General features: G+C 41.2%; 1 protein-coding gene across 1 annotated transcript in view; it reads left to right on the top strand.

Annotated features, from left to right (window-relative positions):
• PHACTR1 (phosphatase and actin regulator 1) overlaps nucleotides 1–6493 on the top strand; it is a 765475-nt gene that overhangs the window by 204401 nt on the left and 554581 nt on the right. The window lies entirely within an intron of this gene.

Here is a 6493-nt window from a genome sequence, read left to right as displayed (position 1 = left end):
TGGACTCAAGTGTGGCAGCGGTAGTGAGGTTGGCCCAGGATCGAACATTGTTTCGTTCTGCTGTGCATGGGTCTCTATGAGTCGGTTCCGACTCGATGGCACCTGACAACAACAACAACAACATACATATATGTATACACACATACATGCATACAATTTTAAATTTTAATATTTGATGGATATATGTATATGTATAAAACAAACATGTGTATGGATACACATATATCATGTATATATGTCTTTCAAATATTAATTTCAAATATTAATTAACAACAACATATATACAAACATACAAAATGAAACTGTATTTTTTACAGTTTTAATAAGTAAAATTTAATAAAAGAAAAATAAGTTTTATTTTATATGTATGTATATATGTTGTTAAATGCTGTCAAGCCAGTTCCAACTCATAGTGACTCTATAGGGTTTCTGAGGATCAGTTGGTGGGTTTGAACTGCCAAACTGTGGTTCACAGTCCAGTGCTAATTCTACAGTGCCATACCAGGAGTCATCATATATATGTAAGTACACACATATATATGAAACTGTGTCATATACTTCTACAATGCCAAGTACTATGCCAAATATTTATATATTGGTGGGTGAAGGAAGTTGTATCTATAGATGAATCAGGGATGTGCCTTTAAGGAGGCTTGTATTCTAGTGAGAAAGACTAATATGCATTCCAGTGTAAGAGTAGAAATGGGAAAAAGGAGATCAGATGGAAGGGAGAGATCAAATGGAAGGAGAAAGACTTGTGTGTGGACTGAATATAAAGTGGCCAACCTCAGTATTCCAGATTGAGACACCAGTATTGGGGTACCAGGTGGGGTGGAGGATGCTTCTAAATTTAAGGCAACTTGCATAACTGGCCAATGTTGGTGAGCCCTGTTGCAGACCGGCAAGCCCTATGAAGATCTGAGGTCAGAAGAGCATGGTTTGAGCCTAATCAGAAAGGAGTCACAGTCCAGATTAACTGGGAACAGGTAGACTCTGAACAAAATGGAAATTCATCCTTGCTGTCCTTCTCAGAATCACTGACACACACTGAAGAATCATTCTGATTGCATTGATGTGTACTGTTCCATAGTACAGCTTTTTACCTTTCAAGCCCAAGTCAGAGGAGAGAGTGGCTGACTAATATAGTTCATTATCACTTGCTGTTCTGTTGAGAATTCCAGCAGTGTTTAGGTCAACACTTCTGCCTTGTTACTGTATACCATAGGGATCACAGTGCACTGTGCTTTTTACAGTCAATGGGATATAGAAAAAGAGGAGAAGGAAATGTAGGTCACAACTTGCCTGATGTGTTCAAACACTGAGGGCTTCTAGGGGCCAAGAATATCTCTGTGCACCTTCCATTACCAATTAACTATGGCATCGTAGCATACAGATGACTTCATAGCAGATTCTATGGCATTCTAAAGGTGCCCAGTAAGACCCCCTGTGTAGTTGAAACAGTGATATCATAGCATACAGAACTGTGACCCTTGTGTTAGAAGATGTGGGTTGTAGCCCAATATCAACACTTGTCATTGAACAAGTCACCTAAGCTTTCAGAGCCTGAGTTTTTCTCATCTTTAAGTGGGGACTGTGAAAGGTGCATCCCTGGCTGGTGAAAACGTTTAATATGCTTGTCTGTGTGGTTGATGGTTCAAACACACTCAGAGGTACCTTGGAAGAAAGGCTTGGTAACTTGTTTCCAAAAGAACATAGCCATGAAAACACTATGGAGTACAGTTCCACTGTGACATACACGAGGCCACCATGGGTCAGAATTGATGTGAAGATAACTGTTTGGGTTGTTTTGGTAGGGTCTGAGTTCTATAAAGTATCCATAACTGTCAACATCATTAATTACCATGTAAACTCTGTAAACAAGTTAGGAAGTTGGAAGTTGAAGTCTTTCTCATAACCTTAGATGGTCACTCTCTTTATTAAACCAACAGAAAGACAAAGGGAAAAAAAGGTGATTACTTGAGATTATGAAATATCTGAAATGAGTTCTTTACACTAGAAGGCCAAGAGTCTCAGGCAGGATGTGACCACAAGAAGACAGTACTTGTTGGGCATCCTTTGGAAATCACTGTGTTTTTGAAGTCAGGTTAAGAAAATCAGGCTTGAGTCTTAAGATGTAGTCATTGATTGGGTGCCTGCCATTTTCAGGAAATGTATTTGTAACATTTTCTCAGCTTTTAAAATAGTAAAATTTCTTTGACATGATGCTGAAGTTGGGTAGACTTCCAGGAGCAACCAAGTGCTGAGTAGCCACTGAGCACTAGTTAGTTCTATAACCATTCATGATTCCTGAGATGAATGTGGGAGTCTAACTAAGACATTTAAGTGGGTAGCAGAAGGATGCCAATGTTTGAGTGTCTTGAGTCAGTGCTAAAGTGTTGAGATTCTGGTACCAACTGGAATATGGCTGTTGTTAAGTGCTGTCGAGTCAGTTCCAACCCATAGCGACCTGTATAGGATTTCCAAGGAGCAGCTGGTGAGCTTGACCCACTAACCTTAAGGTTCAAACCAACTTTGAAGACCAGTGCATTAACCCACACTGCCACACCAGGACTCAGTTGCTGACGGTAGTATCCTTAAATGCCTGTCATTGGTCTAGAATACTAATAGAAAAGCTAAATTTGACACCTAAATTCTTTGGGTGTGCTACTAATCCACTGGGTCGAGTCCCAGATTGAGAGGGTGTGTACATTACCACCATTTACCTATCAGTTTATTCATGACGTTGCTATGAGTTGGAGCCAACTACAGGACACCTAACAATTACAGGTATGCTAATTCAGGTGTGTAAACATTTGCATGAATCAGATGCCCCTGGAGGGTTTGTACAAACACAAACTACCAACGCCAGACTTTCTGACTTAATCCACCTAAGGTGAGCCCTGAGAATAAGCATTTGATCAGATCAGCAACCCATCATGAGGATGGCTCAGGACTGGACAGTATTTTGTTTATTTATTTATTTTTTTTGTCTTTTCACACTCTTTAATGGGTGCCTTTGCATATTGTTCCTGTAGACAGTAACATGCTAGCTATTCCATAGCCCAACGCTGTCATAAATGCCAGTCTGAAAAGATTCTTGTTGTGTATGGGGTGGCCACGACTTGGGGGCCAACTTGACAGCAGTAAACAGCAATGGCAAATGATCCCAAGTGGTACTGATACTGGTGATTCATAAGGATGATTGCCACTCAATTACAAAGACTCTGTAATTACAGACAGAAATCACATCCCACCACTGACGTTTCAACTCTATCAAATAGTTTCTTCAGCTGTTCTGCCCTTTTGAACTGATCAGTTGGAACACTACATGATGTTGTTGTTAAGTGCCGTTGAGTCAGTTCCAACTCATAGCAACCTTCTATAGGGTTTCCAAGGAGCAGCTGATGAACTTGAACCTCTGACCTTGCAGTTCACACCAACCTTGCAGTCCAGCGCATTAACCCACAGTGCCACACAGCCTGAAGATCTTCCCAGATAAAATATAAAACTTCATTTCCAGCATGCGTTTCCTCAGTAGCTTAAAGAACGTCATGGTTGAGTCATACAGCTTGGGCACCTTATAATCAATTTCATTTTTGTTGTTTCTTCATTTCTGTCTGCACAGATAAGCCTGATGTGTTAGTACCAGTGCCCCACTAAGGATATGAACTGGGAAATAGGTAGAAGGTAGGGTGGTCAACTTGTCCTGCTCTGTTTTCCGAGACTGTTCCAGTTTTAGGTCCCAAGGTGGCACATACAATTTGTGCTTGACTACACGAATCGGGCTGCGAACCTTAAGGTCAGCAGTTTGAAACTACCAGCTGTTCCATGGGAGAAAGGTGAGGCTTTCTGCTCCCATAAAGATTTACAGCCTCAGAAACCCTGTACAGGGTCACTGTGAGTCAGAACCGACTCCACGGCACATAACAGCAACAACAACTAACCTAATGGCTGGAAGTTCAAATCCATCCAGAAGTGTGGTAAAGGAAAGGCCTAGCAATCCGCTTCTGTTCAGTTTATAGCCAAGAAAACCCTAGGAAGCAGTTCTACTCTGACACACACTCGATAGTTGTGGGTTTGAACCCAATTTTAAAACGGAAATTTCCCCGTCCTAGGTAATCTCTCAGCTCCAGGGTCACTGAATCACATCATGGTAGCAGGAAGGTAGCTGACCAGAGCCCACCCTTTGTTGGAAAGGACAGAGACCACTAGTAATGTCATGCATATGACTCTGCCTGCTTTCCCAGTGCTAGTATCACAGGAACAGAAAAACATCTTTCAATATGCATGAGCTCATTCAACAAAGAGAGGCCTGGACAAGCTAACCACAGGTTGGTGGTTCAAACCCATGAGATACTCCTTGGTAAGAAACCTTGTACAAGGTCACTATGAGAGTTGGAACCAGCTTGATAGCACTTAACAAAAGCAACATTTGACAAGGTTGGACTTGCTGCCTTGTAGCTGGATTCTGGATTCCTGTTTGAGGCTATTGTTAAGCTACCATGTAATTGCTTCCTGGGTACATAGGTAAGCAGACAATCCCTCATCCCAACTCACTCATTTTCTATTTTTTTTTTTTGTCTTTTCACACTCTTTAATGGGTGCCTTTGCATATTGTTCCTGTAGACAGTAACATGCTAGCTATTCCATAGCCCAACGCTGTCATAAATGCCATTCTGAAAAGATTCTCTTTCTCTGCTGATTTCCACTGCTATCCAGTCAGTTCTGACTCACAGCAACCCTGTGAGAGTAGAACTGCTCCCTGGAATTTCTGAGACTAAATCTTTTTTATGTATTTATAAAATATAGTTTATTATGGCAAAATAAACATAACAAAATCTAGCCATTTAAACCACTTTTTTTTTAGGTGTACAATTCAGTGGCATTACTTATTTCACAATGTTATGTAGTCATTCTCACTATTTGTTTCCAATACTCTTTTCATTTCCCCAAACAGAAACTCTGTACCCCATTAAACATTAATTCCCTAGCCCTCCATCCCAACCCAGCCCATGGTAACCACGAATCTACTTCTGTCTCTATACATTTCCCTATTCTAGATATAAAATTTTTTATATATAAGTTTTTATTGTGAATTGAGTGATAGTTTACATGGGAGAGCATCAGCTTTACATTCATCCTATTATATTTCATTTCATTGCAATGATTTCAATCCCCTCCATGCAGCATCATTCAACAGCATTTGCTTCCAATCCCTCTGGGTTTTTTTGGGGGAGGTGTACACTGAAGCACTCAGGAATATATACCCTGCACACCAGCTCCCCCGGCCACCAGCACACAGCCCCTCTCCTTCCTTGAGTCTAGAGTCCCCAGCCACTCCTTCTCTCCATGCTGAGATTGAATCTTAATGGGAACAGATGTCCTCATTTTTCTCCTGGAGGTCAGCTAGTGGGTTTGAACTGCCGATCTTTGGTTAACAGCCCAATGCTCAATCCACTGAATTACCAGATACTTTCTCTGCTTATTAGAGCTATTCAATATAGGTTTGAAAATCTTTTTCAAATAACCTGCTTTGTTGCCCCCAAAGTATCCTTGACCTTATTTGATTTGTTATTATTGTATTGCATTGAGTCGATTCTGACTCATAGCAAAGTATGAGTTGTTGTTAAGAGCCGTGCAGTTGGTTCCAAACCATAGTGGCCAGTATAGGGTTTATGAGGAGCAGCTGGTGAGCTAGAACTGCTGACTTTGTGGTTCAAACTGACCCTGCAGTCCAGTGCATTAATCCACAGCACCACACCAGGACTCCTCACCAGTATGAGTAGAACTGTCTCATAGGGTTTCCTAGGCTTTAATCTGTTGGAATTAAGGGATCATTTTTTTAGCATAGAAAGTTTGATATTATTTTTCTTCTAGCTCTGAAGTTTTCTGCTTCTAGCCCTCGAGGAATATGAAAGATCCAATGATGACGTTCAGTGGGAGAGTATCATTTGGACTCTGTTCCATTCTATATTTTTACCCTTTCTCTCTCCTCTTAGTTCTTCCAAGGAGTTTCCTCCTTCAATAGAAACAGCTGATGAGGGTCCCAAGTTACTGTCTTTCTGCCTGGAATAGTGGTACAAGCAGGAGAGTTACAGCTCTCTCCATTCTATTTTATATCATCTGTTGATAGGCACATTATTGTTAGGTGTCACTGAGTCTGTTCTGATCTTGCTAGCGACACCCTTTGCACAACAGAATGAACCACTGCCCAATCCTGCGCCAACCTCACAATTGCTGCTATGCTTGACCCCATTACTGCTGCTACTGTGCCAATCCATCTTGTTTGGGGTCTTCCTGCTTTTCACTGACCCTCCACTTTAACGAGCATGATGTCTTTCTCCAGGGACTGGTCCCTCCTGACAATATGTCCAAAGTATGAGAGACAAAGTCTGACCATCCTGGCTTCTAAGGAGCATTCTGGTTGTACTTCTTCTAACACAGATTTGTTTGTTCTTTAGGCAGTCCATGGTGCTTTTAATATTCTCCAACA

This window comes from Chrysochloris asiatica, unplaced genomic scaffold, assembly GCF_000296735.1.
Source record: "Chrysochloris asiatica unplaced genomic scaffold, ChrAsi1.0 scaffold00060, whole genome shotgun sequence".
NCBI classification, from domain to species: Eukaryota; Metazoa; Chordata; class Mammalia; order Afrosoricida; family Chrysochloridae; genus Chrysochloris; species Chrysochloris asiatica.
This window is presented reverse-complemented; position numbering and strand designations above follow the sequence as displayed.